At 36.0% G+C, this 12,477-nt stretch overlaps 1 long non-coding RNA gene across 3 annotated transcripts in view; it reads left to right on the forward strand.

Annotated features, from left to right (window-relative positions):
- The window catches only part of LOC135225038 (uncharacterized), a 15,518-nt gene extending 13,549 nt beyond the window's left edge, over positions 1-1,969 (forward strand). For all 3 annotated transcript variants that reach the window (XR_010316888.1, XR_010316889.1, XR_010316890.1), the window contains exon 3: positions 1,592-1,969. This is a non-coding gene — a long non-coding RNA (uncharacterized LOC135225038). The remainder of the gene's footprint in view (positions 1-1,591) is intronic.
- Positions 1,970-12,477: the final 10,508 nt, after the last annotated feature.

The raw sequence follows: 12,477 nt of genomic DNA on the forward strand, positions 1-12,477 counted from the left end.
GTCACTTATGTCCTGAAAGCGGACGTTTTTCGGGAACAAAGAGAGAAAAAGATGTCACCGAGGCTTCTGAAGCCTTTGCAAATATTACTTTGTTTCTCCTTCCTGGCTGCTGCTTCTCTTTATTTACTTAAGGGTTTTCGGACGTTTGACGTGCATTAAAAAATGTAAAAGTATAAAACAGATCACAGAGAGAGAGAGAGAGAGAGAGAGAGAGAGAGAGAGAGAGAGAGAGAGAGAGAGAGAGAATTTCCTGGAACAAAGTACAATAAGAATTTGGCTGCATCGACTTACATGAACGAACTGTGAAATAAATCTGATAAATTCTTTGAAAATTAGTAATTAAAAGAATTTATCAGAATTATTTTATATTTCAAGGCATTAAATAGTGAAGAATTGAAGGAATGAAAATGATTTTAATACTAATATCTTTAATTCTGAGAAATTCTTTGAAAATGAGTAATTTAAAGAATTTATCAGAATTATTTTATATTTCAAGGCATTAAACAGCAAAGAATTGCAGGAATGAAAATTATTACAATACCAATAAAATCTTTATACTCATTTAAAATAAGTGACCTTACTCAAAGAAATTATATTTATTATGAATAAATATAATTTCTCTGAGCAAGGTCACTTACTTTAAATGAGTATAAAGATATTATGGGCATAATAATTTTCATTCCTGCAATTCTTTGCTGTTTAATGCCTTGGAATATAAATAATTCTGATAAATTCTTTAAATTACTAATTTTCAAAGAATTTATCAGAATTGAAGATATTAGTATTAAAATAATTTTACATTCCTGCAATTCTTCGCTATTTAATGCCTTGAAATATAAAATAAATTCTTTTAATTACTAATTTTCAAAGAATTTATCAGATTTATTTCACAGTTCTTCCATGTTAGTCGATGTACCCAAATTAGGGTAAAAACGCAATGCAAAAGTAATGCAGTTAAATAAATTGTTTACCGGCTCTTGTAACAATCAAAAGACTGAAATAGACCCTGCATTTTAAACAGTTCCACCCACGAGTAGCGTTAAAATCAAGGGAAACAGTTTATATGCCATAAGGGCGTACGACTGATTGTGCAAAGCAGCACTTGTCTTGAATAAAAACCATGAACTACAGTCCCTTTTTTATTTATTTATTTATTTTATCTTTTTAATAGCGGAATGTTCTTGTTATTGCGTTATTGTATTCCCGTTTTAAATTCGTAACGCTGCATTCTGTGAAGGAACAGGTAATTCTTAATTATTTTCACGAGTTATAGGCCCCATGATTTTGATTAAGCTTCAGAGTTATACTAATTTACAGAGCGAATGAACGTGTTCGTCATCTGAACGAATACTTTTATTCAACTTTCCCCTCACCCCATAAGCAACACACATTCACCCACCTTTTTCTGAAGGCAAATTCCTGAGATGTATTCTAGTATTGCAGCAACCCGGTTTTTTTTTCACCATGCCTGTAGTTCAGGTGAGGTTAAATTTGCTGTTACTTCGTATTTAGGGTGTGGTAAACATAATGAGATTATTTTCAAGAAAATTCTATGGTTAGTTTTTAAGATATGACGTCCCGCTTTTTTCAGGGAATGGTCTGGAGAGACTGTTACACCTGGGGAATTACACCTTGGGAAAAAGCTTCCCGGAGTGAGCTGATCGAGAATGAGAGAGGCGGACCAGTTTCTTTCCGAGTGATCGAATCGATGAATCGATAACTGCCTCCAAATGTGAATGATCTGTGTTAGAAATACTAGAGAACTGATGAAGTGGATCATAGAATTGATAAATTGTCTAAGATGGCTGATAAACTGTAGCAGACAACTGTATGAGAATGGATCAGCTATATTAGAAATTTTAGATATCACAGAGGACTGATAAACTGTGACAAACAGTTATTTTAATTATGTCATGGTAATTAATAAACTTAGAATGATCAAATAATTAATAAACTTAGAATGATCAAATATGTAAGTGTCTTTAAACAAAATTAAGCAAATCATTAACTTACAGAGAGTGTTCAAGCCGCGGCAGAAATTTGAAATATAAAAGTAGGTGAGTCGTCTTTTCTCTGCGTGCAAAACCTTGTTACATATCACAGGCAACAGAAATCAATGGAATAACTTAGAGCAACAGAGCGATAAACTGCTTAACCGAGTACCTCGGAGCAGAATAACTGGAATAATGGACTGATTTACACTTCATTTTTTTCTGCGAGGCTTATTAGCCTGGCGTAATTGGATCGATGTTTGGTTCGGCTATTCAGTTTAGCCAGGGCTCTCATTCAGTAGTGGTTATTTATGAAGTTGGAATCGTGTCTTGAGATTGAGAGAATGTTTAAAATCGCTGTAACTTCGTATGGCAGGAATGACCATTGTCTGGGTATTCTGGCATCCGGATGAAAAATGAGCAAACGTGGATTGGGAATAGAAAGCACTCAAAATTAGTTGTTTACTTGCGGTAAATCAGATTTTTCCTCAAAGGCAGTAAAACCATTTGATATCAGGGTGATATAAGATCTTGAAGAGCAGCCAAAGTTCTAATTTTTTTTGTTCTTCTTTTAGGGTAAGCAGTATCTATAAGGAATGAATCACGAGCGTTAGTTTTCTCAGGAGCCTGCTAGATTCTTGCAGCAGAAAACATCTTTGGAGGTCGTAATTCATTGTCGATTTACCTTCCTAATCGGAGATCACTTTTCGTGTTCCAAGGCAATGTTGCTATAGTAGATTCATATCAACCGTGCATTTGGTGTCTTGGCCAGTCCCTTACGACGCTCCTGATTGGTTGTTGATAAGCCAATCACAGGGCTGATCACTCTCAGTCTCTCGCGAGAGTTCACATAGGCAGGATGTATGTGCCACCTCTCCTTAGGGATACTTTTGAAAGACGTATCTCTAAAGAGAAGTGGAACATACATCCTGCCTATGTGAACTCTCGCGAGAGACTGAGAGTGACCAGCCATGTGATTGGCTTATCAACAGCCAGTCAGGAGCGTCGTAAGGGACTGGCCTAGACATCAGATGCACGCTTGATGTGAATCTACTATAGTTGCTGTACAGTCCAGATTAAAGAACCAATAATTTTCCAGTTTAGATAATCCATCACAATATCGTTATCGCCCCCTTTGCAACGCCAGAATTGGAATCGCTTATGATTCCTCTACGGAGGCTGGATGCGCCTCAGTGGCGTGGTCGGTATGGTCTTGGCCTGCCACCTCGGTGGCCGTGAGTTCGATTCTTGGGCATTCAATTAAGGTGTGAGAGATGTGTATTTCTGATGCTAGTTCACTCTCGACGTGGTTCGGAAGTCACGTAAAGCCGTTGGTCCTGTTGCAGAATAGCTATTGGTTCCATGCAACGTCATAACACCAAACAAACAAACAAATCAACGGAGGCCAAAGAATCTGAAGGTTTTCTCAAAACGTCAATTACTCTCCCGTGGAGTTCAGCTGCAGCCTCGAGTGCTTCGCGACCTCTGCGTCTTTTGGGCTTTTTAAAGTTAGCAAAATGTCCCGCTGTTTTTAAAGTTATCAAAATATCCCGTTTTTTTTTTAAAGTTAGCAAAATGTCCCGCTGTTTTTAAAATTATCAAAATATCCCGCTTTTTTTAAAGTTAGCAAAATGTCCCGCTGTTTTTAAAGTTATCAAAATATCCCGCTTTTTTAAAGTTAGCAAAATGTCCCGCTGTTTTTAAAATTAGCAAAATATCCCGCTTTTTTTAAAGTTAACAAAATGTCCCGCTTTTTTTAAAGTTAGCAAAATATCCCGCTTTTTTAAAAGTTAGCAAAATGTCCCACTTTTTTTAAAGTTATCAAAATATCCCGCTTTTTTTAAAATTAGCAAAAATCCCGCTGTTTTTAAAGTTAGCAAAATGTCCCGCTGTTTTTAAAGTTAGCAAAATGTCCCGCTTTTTGTAAAGTTGGCAAAATATCCCCCTTTTTTTAAAGTTAGCAAAATGTCCCGCTTTTTGTAAAGTTGGCAAAATATCCCCCTTTTTTTAAAGTTAGCAAAATGTCCCACTTTTTTAAAAGTTAGCAAAATGTCCCGCTGTTTTTAAAGTTAGGAAAATATCCCGCTTTTTTAAAAGTTAGCAAAATATCCCGCTGTTTTTAAAGTTAGCAAAATATACCCCTTTTTTTAGAGTTAGCAAAATATCCCGCTTTTTTAAAAGTTAGCAAACTGTCCCGCTGGTTTTAAAGTTAGCAAAATATCCTGCTATTTTAAGTTATCAAAATGTCCCGCTTTTTTTAAAGTTAGCAAAATATCCCGCTTTTTTAAAAGTTAGCAAAATGTCCCGCTGTTTTTAAAGTTAGCAAAATATCCCACTTTTTTAAAAGTTAGCAAAATGTCCCTCTGTTTTTAAAGTTAAAAAAAATCCCACTTTTTTTTAAAAGTTAGCAAAATATCCTGCTGTTTTTAAAGTTAGCAAAATATCCCACTTTTTTAAAAGTTAGCAAAATGTCCTGCTGTTTTAAAGTTAGCAAAATGTCCCGCTGTTTTTAAAGTTAGCAAAATGTTCCGCTTTTTTTAAAGTTAGCAAACTGTCCCGCTTTTTTTAAAGTTAGCAAACTGTCCCGCTGTTTTTAAAGTTAGCAAAATGTCCCGCTGTTTTTAAAGTTAGCAAAATGTTTTTAAATTTAGCAAAATGTCCCGTTTTTTTTAAAAGTTAGCAAAATGTCCCGCTGCTTTTAAAGTTAGCAAAATATCTTGTTTTTTTAAAAGTTAGCAAAATGTCCCACAGTTTTTAAAGTTAGCAAAATATCCCGCTTTTTTAAAAGTTAGCAAAATATCCCCCTTTTTTTAAAGTTAGCAAAATGTCCCACTTTTTTAAAAGTTAGCAAAATATCCCGCTGTTTTTAAAGTCAGCAAAATATCCCCCTTTTTTTAAAGTTAGCAAAATATCCCACTTTTTTAAAAGTTAGCAAAATGTCCTGCTGTTTTCAAAGTTAGCAAAATATCCTGCTTTTTTAAGTTATCAAAATGTCCCACTGTTTTTAAAGTTAGCAAAATATCCCGCTTTTTTAAAAGTTAGCAAAATATCAAATATCCCGCTGTTTTTAAAGTTAGCAAAATATCCCCCTTTTTTTAAAGTTAGCAAAATATCCCGCTTTTTTAAAAGTTAGCAAAATGTCCCGCTGTTTTTAAAGTTAGGAAAATATCCCACTTTTTTAAAAATTAGCAAAATGTCCCTCTGTTTTTAAAGTTAACAAAAATCCCACTTTTTTAAAGGTTAGCAAAATGTCCTGCTGTTTTTAAAGTTAGCAAAATATCCCGCTTTTTTAAAAGTTAGCAAAATGTCCCGCTGTTTTTAAAGTTAGCAAAAAGTCCCGCTGTTTTTAAAGTTAGCAAAATGTTCCGCTTTTTTTAAAGTTAGCAAAATGTCCCGCTTTTTTTGAAGTTAGCAAAATGTCTCGCTGTTTTTAAAGTTAACAAAATGTCCCGCTGTTTTTAAAGTTAGCAAAATGTCCCGCTGTTTTTAAAGTTAGCAAGATGTTTTTAAAGTGAGCAAAATTTCCCGTTTTTTTAAAAGTTAGCAAAATGTCCCGCTGTTTTTAAAGTTAGCAAAATATCACGCTTTTTTACAAGTTAGCAAAATGTCCCGCTGTTTTTAAAGTTAGCAAAATATCCCACTTTTTTTAAAAGTTAGCAAAATGTCCCGCTGTTTTTAAAGTTGGCAAAATTTCCTGCTTTTTTTAAAGTTGGCAAAATGTCCCGCTTTTTTTAAAGTTAGCAAAATGTCCCGCTTTTTTTAAAGTTAGCAAAATGTCCCGCTTTTCTTAAAGTTAGCAAAATGTCCCTCTTTTTTAAAGTTGGCAAATGTCTCGCTGTTTTTAAAGTCAGCAAAATGTCCCGCTTTTTTTTAAAGTCAGCAAAATGTCCCGCTGTTTTTAAAGTTAGCAAAATGTCCCGCTGTTTTTTAAAGTTAGCAAAATGTCCCGCTTTTTAAAGTTGGCAAAATGTCTCGCTGTTTTTAAAGTCAGCAAAATGTCCCTCTGTTTTTAAAGTTAAAAGTTAACAAAATGTCCTGCTGCTTTTAAAGTTAGCAAAATGTCTTGCTGTTTTTAAAGTTAGCAAAATGTCCCGCTGATTTTAAAGTTAAAAGTTAACAAAATGTCCCACTGTTTTTAAAGTTAAAAGAACATAATGTCCCGCTGTTTTTAAAGTTAGCCAAATGTCCCGCTTTTTTTAAAGTTAGCCAAATGTCCCGCTTTTTTAAAGTTGGCAAAATGTCTCGCTGTTTTTAAAGTCAGCAAAATGTCCCTCTGTTTTTAAAGTTAAAAGTTAACAAAATGTCCCGCTGTTTTTAAAGTTAGCAAAATGTCTTGCTGTTTTTAAAGTTAGCAAAATGTCTCGCTGTTTTAAAAGCCAGCAAAATGTCCAGCTGTTTTTAAAGTTAAAAGTTAACAAAATGTTCCTCTGTTTTTAAAGTTAGCAAAATGTTTTGCTGTTTTTAAAATTAGCAAAATGTCTCACTGTTTTTTAAGCCAGCAAAATGTCCCGCTGTTTTTAAAGTTAGCAAAATGTCCCTCATTTTTTAAAGTTGGCGAAATGTCTTGCTGTTTTTAAAGTTAGCAAAATGTCCCGCTGTTTTTAAAGTCAGCAAAATGTCTCGCTGTTTTTAAAGTCAGCAAAGGGTCCCGCTGTTTTTAAACAAAGTTTACAAAATGTCCTGCTTTTTTTAAAGTTAGCAAAATGTCTTGCTGTTTTTAAAGTTAGCAAAATGTCTCGCTGTTTTTAAAGTCAGCAAAATGTCCCACTGATTTTAAAGTTAAAAGCTAACAAAATGTCCCACTGTTTTTAAAGTTAGCCAAATGTCCTGCTTTTTTAAAGTTAGCAAAATGTCTCGCGGTTTTTAAAGTCAGCAAAATGTCCCGCTGTTTTTAAAGCTAAAAGTTAACAAAATGTCCCGCTGTGTTTAAAGTTAGCAAAATGTCCCACTGTTTTTAAAGTTAAAAGTCAACAAAATGTCCCGCTGTTTTTAAAGTTAGCCAAATGTCCCGCTTTTTTAAAGTTAGCAAAATGTCCCGCTTTTTTTAAAGTTAGCAAAATGTCCCACTTTTTTTAAAGTTATCAAAATTTCCCGCTTTTTTTTAAAGTTAGCAAAAGTCCCGCTGTTTTTAAAGTTAGTAAATTGTCCCTTTTTTTAAAGTTAGGAAAATGTCCCACTTTTTTCACGTTTGTCCCCGTTTATTGTGCTACAAAAACAAAACTGTTCCCTTCCAATGGAATAGTACTGATAATTGTTTAATTTTGCCTTTCACTAGCTGGTAACTCCTATCGTCTTCTTCGACTGCTACGATACCCATTGAAGTGAATTAAAAGAATATTGTAGACTGTAAAGTGTATAAAGCGCAGTCCTTTGCAGCTGCTGATGTCGGCAGAATAAAGGATCGAGAAAGTCATCGAAGATACAATGGCATTATGTGTGTGTATATATAATAATATATATATATATATAATATATATATATATATAATATATATATATACATATATAGATATATTATATATATATATATATATATATATATATACTATATATCTATTATATATATATATATATATATATATAATATATATATTATTAATATATATATATACATATGTATTATATATGTATATATATATATATATATATATATCTATATATATACATATACATATGAAATGTTCCCATTTTTTACGAAAAAAAAATCTGATCACATTACTTTTGGTGGATGGATTTAGATCTGTATAGCTTAAAAGTGACAACAGCAACTAACATTACATTATACCGTGAGTTTTTACTTGATTAATTTTGAAATATCCTTTCATTTTCCACCAACATGGGATGAGGACAGAATTAAGTTAACGAATATTACCTTCAGTCCACTACTAGAAAGCAATTTTCTTACTGAAGTGTGCTTTGAGTGAATGTAATGAAGTATGATAAAGATAAAAATCAGTAATTATTCTGTCATGCAGAATACCAGGAATCACATTCCTTTGCAAGAAAATCTGCTTATACATACATACACACACACGCGCACATACATACATATATATATATATATATATATATATATATATATATATATACATATATATATACTATATTATATAATTATGTTTTGAATTAGTAACTTTCCTCGCTAAAAAGTTAGATGTTGTAATAGGTAGATCCGACAAAGACGGCAAAATCGTAATCATGGACAAAGACTTCTACCTCGATAAAATCAACCAACTCCTTAGTGACACAAACACTTGCAACAAATTGACGAAGACTCCCCTCCAAAAACATAACCCCCCAGATGCTGAAGCCTTGCCGAGGATGGGGGCTTAGGGTTCAGCAGCTGGGCCCTGATGCCTGGTGGGAACTACTTTCTTGCTGGGCCTTGGTGGCCAGCTGTTGATCCAACTAAATAAGTCAGCCCTTTTCCTTTTACTAAAAAACTTTTCATCCTTCTGCTTCCTCCCCCCGTAAGGTATGGATTTTATGTTGGTGACTTTTGGATTTCTTCTGGACATGATTTGGACTTGTTCACTGGATTTGATGGAGGGCGAGGATGGTTGGCATGCCACTTCACCCGTAGAACTCGAGTAAAGTGATCGAGCGAGGGGAAAGTTTAGATGTCAAACCCTGCTCTTCGTGCTGGGTCTGATCTCGACGGACATCTTGACGCCTTAAGCACTGAGGATGGGGTGTATATCTGGGTGGTAGCCCTAGGGCAGCCCTGTATGGGATAACACTGTCCTCTAAATGTGGCTCCATGGTGGGTGGGGGGCTACCTGGACGAATCATTAATTCTACGTCTTATGGAGACATTAAAACCTTCTATTGACGACTTAGGCGCGAGGATAAAGACAAGGAAAATTCTGGTAATTCCTCCACTGTGACACTGGAGCCTTTTTCAAATGACCTCCTTGTTACAAACATTTTGTGTGAAACCAGTCCCTTTAGACTGGAATTATGAAACGTTATTTAATGAATTTTGTAAATTTGGGAACGTAAAAGAATTACGGAGTAGACTTGGCAAAAATTATGGTTTTTTTGAATTTGGATATTTTTCAAGAACGAATCGGAAGCTCACAGAGCCTACAGAGAGTTCAGGTCAGATTCATTGAGTGTTGGTCTTGTAGAGGCAGAAGAGGTCCCTAGGCATCTTGAGATTTATAGACCACCAAATGAAACTAAAGATCCTAGTAAAATAAGTAAAACCTCCAGATCACCAGACCCAGCTAAGTGGTTAATTATTACAACACATGGTGAGAGAGGCAACCTCTTCAAAGTGAAGAGGTTGGTAAGCCAGAAGATCGGCAATGTTGGGATAAAAGAGGTAAAACCTCACTATAATTTTAGTTATGCAAAGGGTGTTATCTTCAATGAAGATTTACATGAAATGGACGAGGAAGAAATTTTGGAAATGTGTCCAGATGTGGTTTGGAAGGTTTTCAAAGTGCCCCGCTCGTCGATGCTTATTTTAGCATTTGTAAGTTCTTTTTTGCCATCTGAAATTGTTCTTGACTGTGAAATTATGAAAGTTCGTCCTTATAGATCGAGAGTGCTCCAGTGCTTTAAATGTTTTGGTTTTGGACACTCCTCTAACGTTTGTACCAAGAATAAATTTTGTGAATCGTGCGGCCAGCCTGAGCACGAGGAATGTTCTGGACTGGTAATTTGTGTAAAATGTAAGGGTGAACATCGAGCCCGTGATAAGAAATGTAGTGCATTCAAGAAAGAACAAGAGGCATTACTAAAATCTATTGCAGAACACATAAGTGTGGGACAGGCCAAGAAGCTGTTGGCAAGGAAAACTTATTCAGATGCCTTGAAGGCACAACAATCGAATACTGCTTCTTCTGGGGCCCCTTCTGGTGGGGCTTCCCGGGGCCCCCCTGATGGGGTTTCTCATGCCCCCTCTAGTGGGACCCCCCGGGGCCCCCCTGGTGGGGCTTCCCATGGCTCCTCTGGTGGGGCTCCTCATGTTGCAGAGATCTGGTCAAGCCAGGGAACCCTGTTGGTTCAAGGGTTCAAGCCAGATCTCCATATGTTGACGACTTCTCTCTGTCAGGGACACTGCCTGACATTGAGCCCTCACCTGATCCTGACATTACAGTGCACCGTGGAGATGATGGTGAGGCGATGGAGGCCCTCTTTATTCGTCAGAAGAGGGCCCTTTCTCCCTCTTCGCCTCATTCACGGTCACTCGGCCATCAGAGAAAAAACAAAAGCAAAACTGAAAGGGCAAGTGAAGGCCCTCATCTAAAAGATCTGTAACACCTACTATGAGATTCAGGGCCTCTGTAACACGGTTTTTTCGCAATAACTTTTTATCATGCATTTCATAAATATAACGCTTATTTCACATACATATATATCAACACATAAAATTTTGAGTGTATTCCTGCACTACGTAGGTTGAAATAAATTTGGTACTTATAATGTAAAGTGACCTTTTTTGATGAAAGACGGGCAAACTTTACTCAGAGAAAAGGTTTCGAACGCACATCGTTACGTAACTTATGGACATCATTTCTTCCCTGTTTCTCGATGGATGATTGGCTATACGTAACGAAGGCTAAACCTCTGGCAACAATGACATACAAATTTAAATACCAAGCAAAGCAGTTTTTACAACCTTTATGAACTCTGGAAACCTCCCCACTGATAATGTCATAATGAACAAACCAACAAAATATGTTAATAAATACAAAAACACTTCGATTATTAGTCTAATTCCCAAAATAAGTTTCCAAAGAAATTACAGTCTACTTTATAGGTCACAATCAGATTGACAAGATGTAGGGAATAGTTGGTAATTACCAAAAACATAGTAGACAAGCTTGATTTGATAACTGTTATATCCTATGTCAAGCAATTTTATTTATTGGCTATCTACCTATTTACTGAAAAAAAATAGCCGGTACCGTATATTGGCTTTAAACCTTCACCAATAATTATCGTCCAAGAATGTGACTTCCTGAGGCTCCACCCACTTTCGCCTCGTTATAATCAGGATAACACTGAAGGCTACCATGGCATTGTTGATTAGAAAATTTAACTTCTGGCTATAAAAACTAATTTCTCGAGTAGTCGTAAGAAGTGCTAAATGATCCTCAAGGATCCCAGCAGTTGGTCTAAACGTTTAATTCATGTATATTACTGCTATACTGTTGCGGCACTACTGCTACAGTAGTATTACTACGCTAGCACTGATACCCCATCCACATCTATGTATCGTTCCGCCATTCATAAAGTCTTTGGGTTTCAGAGCCGATGGCATTTCTGTCTGGTGGATGGGCGGGGCAACATTTAGTCAAGAGGTGTTTGTTTAATTTTTTTTACCTTGCTTACGTATGATGTTTTTTCGACTCTTGGCTCGTAATCCATTGGCCGTGGCGTCGGCTAGTTCATTTTTACTCTATAAAAATCAAAACCATCGGTTTAGGTTATTGATAATGCTGACAAAATTTGTGTGGTTGTAAAATATACATATTGTCAACTTTCAGCTACATCCGATGCTTTGACAAGGAGCAAAGTCCAAAAAACCGTGTTACAGAGACCCTGAATCTCGTAGATCTATATCAAGTAGTACTGGAAAAACTGATAAGATCTCTCTCACCGGGACACAGATTCCTAAATTAGTAGAGAGTTTTAAGATCCCTTCCTCTAAATAATGGCTCTCATGCAGTGGAACATCCGTGGCTTTATACCAAATAGAGAGCAAGTTCGGGTTCTGTTTAAGGATGTGTCTACAGGAGACAAAGTTGGGAGAGCACATTCCCAACTTGGGTTTTAATTATTCACTTCATAGGTCTCCACCCCTGATAGGTGTACGCGCTCAAGGAGGCACAGGCATCATAGTCCGCACGTCTGTTAATTATAGGGTTGTTCAATTGAACACTGTATTGCAGGCTTGTGCAGTTTAAATTTTTAATTATAAATGGATCACTATTTGTTCTTTATACCTGGATCCATCAGAAAATAGATTGCAGGACGCGCAGGGTAATCCTCGTCAGCTAGAATTAAACGATCTACAGACACTGATAGACCAGCTTCCTAAACCCTTCATTCTGATGGGGTATTTTAATGCCAAGCACACCCTCTGGGGAGAGCCAATCTGCGACCGGTGGGGTTTAATAATAGAACAGCTGCTTGACTTAAATGACATCACTTTAATGAATGATGGTTCCCCTACAAGACATGATGTTTTTCATAATACTGATTCAGCCATTGACCTCACTATCTGCTCTTGGTCTTTGAGGTTAGATTACCAGTGGGTAGTAGACCAGAATGATCATGGCAGTGATCATTGGCTCATTCACTTAAAGTATATGAAAAATATTCCATCTCCATGTTTACCAAAATGGAAGGTAGGGGAGGCTGACTGGGGATTATTAAAAAAAATCTACTAAAGTTGACCAAGAGATAAATGATTTTCAGAGCCCAACATCTGCTTATGAGTATTTAATCAGTATATTGCTGTGTGGCGCCAT

This window comes from Macrobrachium nipponense, chromosome 12 (assembly GCF_015104395.2).
Source record: "Macrobrachium nipponense isolate FS-2020 chromosome 12, ASM1510439v2, whole genome shotgun sequence".
NCBI classification, from domain to species: Eukaryota; Metazoa; Arthropoda; class Malacostraca; order Decapoda; family Palaemonidae; genus Macrobrachium; species Macrobrachium nipponense.